This window comes from Anoplolepis gracilipes, chromosome 8 (assembly GCF_047496725.1).
Source record: "Anoplolepis gracilipes chromosome 8, ASM4749672v1, whole genome shotgun sequence".
In the NCBI taxonomy this organism is placed as follows: Eukaryota; Metazoa; Arthropoda; class Insecta; order Hymenoptera; family Formicidae; genus Anoplolepis; species Anoplolepis gracilipes.
This window is the reverse complement of record NC_132977.1, coordinates 11,895,267-11,898,906: the sequence shown is the minus strand read 5'-3', so window position 1 is coordinate 11,898,906 and position 3,640 is coordinate 11,895,267. Positions and strand designations below refer to the sequence as shown.

Below are 3,640 nucleotides of genomic sequence, written 5' to 3'. Positions count from 1 at the left end.
AGCGAGAAAACGGAGGAGTGGCGCACATCGAGACAACAAGAGCGACCTCTCGCGGGAGACATTTCAACTAAATGTCAAATTTCAATCGGACCTCTTATCCTATGACATTTTCGGTCCGGAATGGCCAATGACTTAGTTTACACCGACATATTTTGATACGCGTACTAAACACTACTGGCCAATCATAGCCATTTCATTCTTTAGAAGACTGGCTATGATTGGTTAGTATAGTACTTGGTAAGCGAATCAAGTGCTCGATGTAAACTGAGCTAATGCGTTTTGAATCAAAATATGGAAAGATTAAATATGCAGTCGCAAAGACATATATATATCTCTGGGTAAAGCTATGCCCGGATGCTAATTTTATTTTATTTTCTTATCTATATAATTCTACTAAATAATTCTCGAATTGTAAGCTATAAATTCATACATGTGTGCGCACATTTTCACATATCTTTTTACTAAGGATAATATAATCAAAATATATAAATGATATAAATTTAATAAAAAAGTCATAAACAAACATACACAACATACACAACATATATTAATATCTTTGATTAATTTTGTTTATTTGGTTACGTTGATTAATCGCTTTACGAGCGAATTGTGATAAAAAAGAAAATAAGTTTGAATTGAAAAATTACATCTTAATCAAATTTGTTATTTAATTGAAACTAATTTAATTAAATGATGAAAAATTTAATGTTCTAAAAAAATTACAGTTAGTACCCATGTAGCACATGTTCGTTTTATAAACGTTTTCTAAACGTATCCAATATTTTTTAACCGTTAAGCACCAATAAGAAACGTTTCAACAGAAACATTTTTAAAATCATGGTTTAAAAAACGTATATTTTACGTTTCTATAAATAGAACAAAAATTAATGTTTTAATTCAAAATTATATATATACACATTATTAAGACTGTACTTATTAAGACGATCTCCAGATAGCACAGAAAAGATGTCTAAAAGATGTCTTCTAAAAGTCATAATTACGTTAAGTCGACGAAAAGATGACTATTTGATCATCTTTTCGACAAGACAAAAAAGATCTATTTTATAATATACTAATATAATATAATTTTATAATATTTTATAATATTTTATAATATTTTATAATATTTTATAATATAGTGTTCTTTTGTTTGCCGCTACGTGGCGTGTTCAGACTTAACTCGTATTCAAGTTTTCATAACATGTATATAAAACCTAAAAGAACAGGTACTAAAAGTATAATTTAAATTATGTCTTTTTTGTCAGTTTGACTTCTGATGTAATCTCGAGAAGAGATTCAGAACATGAAAATAGATGGATTATATCCATATTTGCATTATTTTATTGAATCTGTGGATAAACAAATTTTTTACAAATAAAGGAAAAAAATCGTATTTTGACAGTTTCTTAAACGTTTTTTTTGTTAGAAAATGACGTTTTCTTTAACGTTTTTTAAATGGACATTTTAACCAATCAGAAACGTTTTTAAAAGCCGGTTTTAAAACGTTTCGCAGAAACATTTGTGAAACGTTTTTGAAACGAATATGTGCTACTTGGGAATGTAATATCAAATGAATTTGAAAATTTTTTACGTAATGAGAATTTAATATCAAGTGAATACGAGTTTTCTAATGAAAAGAGCAAAGTCGTACAAGATGAAATAAACAATGTTACAGAAAATAATAATGTAGATAGTGCATCAAAAAATATAGATTTTAAGACATTTTTAAGCCAATGGGCTATTAAAGAACATATTTCGCAATCATCATTGAACTCTTTGTTAAAAGGAATTAAACAATATACATGTAATAACTGCAATTTCAACATACCGTTAAATTCAAGAACTCTTTTACGTACTCCTAGAAGTAGTAATATTGAGATTTGCGCTGGTGGTCAATATTATCATTTTGGATTAAGAGAAGGGATACTAAGTATTTTACATTAGTTTCACAAGATATTACAGAAATTAAAATATCAATAAATATCGATGGATTGCCATTGTCGAAGTCGTCACAGCAACAATTTTGGGATCCATATCTGAATCTAAAAAAGTTTTTATTATTGGCATTTATTATGGAACACATAAACCATCAGATTCAAATAAATTTCTTGCAAAATTTGTGGATAAAGTAAAAATATTACACGAAGAAGGAATTACTGTTAATAACAAAAATATACTATGTACATTACATTCTATTATATATGATGCACCAGCGAAAGCATTTGTGTTGCAAATAAAAGGACATAATGGTTATTTCAGTTGCACAAAGTGCATAATTGAAGGCAGTTATATTAACGGTAAAATTTGTTTTCTTGAATCAAATGCACTAGAAACGGATAAAGATTTTCGTTTAAGGAAGGACGAAAATTATCATGTTGGGTATTCTGTCCTATTTTAAAGCTATCAGATTTTGATTTTGTAAACAATATACCTTTGGACTATATGCATCTTGTATGTTTAGGAGTCATGCGTAAATTATTATATATGTGGTTATTCAGAAAACTTGAAGTTCGTTTACAACACAGAAAAGTGGAGGAAACATCATCACAGCTGGAAAAATGTATTAAAAATATATATACCATGCGAATTTGTGCGCAAATCAAGATCACTTGCTTTTGTCAAACTATGGAAGGCAACAGAATTTCGAAATGTACTATTATACACAGGCTGTGTAGTTTTTAAACTTCTTCGAAAGGATCTGTATAATCATTTTTTAGTATTGCATGTTGCGATTAGAATATTATGTTGTTCACAATTTCACGAATATATTGACTATGCTCAAGAGCTTCTAGAACATGTTGTATTATCTTTCAAATTATTATATGGTGCTTACAACGTTTCACATAACGTACATGGTCTCATTCATTTAGCACAAGATGCGAAAAGATTTGGTGCACTAGAGACCTTTAATTCATTCAAATATGAAAATTATTTGCAAACATTAAAAAAAATACTAAAAAAGCATAACCAACCATTACAACAGGTTATTAGAAGATATATTGAACGAAGAAACATTGAGAAACTATGTGAATTACATGACATAACATTATCTGATTTTGTAATTGACAAAAAATCTATTCATACAAAAGGTCCTTTAATTGGGAGTATCCCGTTTGGACACGAAAGGATTGGACACCAAACGATTGGACACGTAGTGTTGGATACGTTCAGATTGGACACACACTTTGCACGATTGGACACTGCACGATTGGACACTGCACGATTGGACACCGCATGATTAGACATACACTTTGCACGATTGAATACTGCACGATTGGACACCGCACGATTGGACACACATTTTGCGGTGTTCAATCTGAACGTGTCCAATACTACTTGTCCAATCGTTCCGTGTCCAAACGGGTGTCACCCCTTTAATTGAAGGTTGCTGTAATCCACAATATTACATAATAAAATGGTCAAATGCAACCATACATACAGATACGTTAGCAGATAATTGCTGTGGTTTAGGTGATGGAAGTATTGTTCGAATAAAAAATATTACTTATCATAAAGATCTAAAGACAGATGTCATTATTGGTAATAAGTTTTTATATAGAGAAGATTTATATGATAAACCATGCCCTTCATCTCTTTTAAGAATATTTGTTGTAGATAATTTATCAAATTTTAAAATATG

At 29.6% G+C, this 3,640-nt stretch overlaps 1 pseudogene; it reads left to right on the top strand.

Annotated features, from left to right (window-relative positions):
* The first annotated feature begins 1,543 nt into the window (after nt 1–1,543).
* On the top strand, nt 1,544–3,238 carry LOC140668845 (uncharacterized; annotated as a pseudogene).
* The last annotated feature ends 402 nt before the right edge of the window (nt 3,239–3,640 follow it).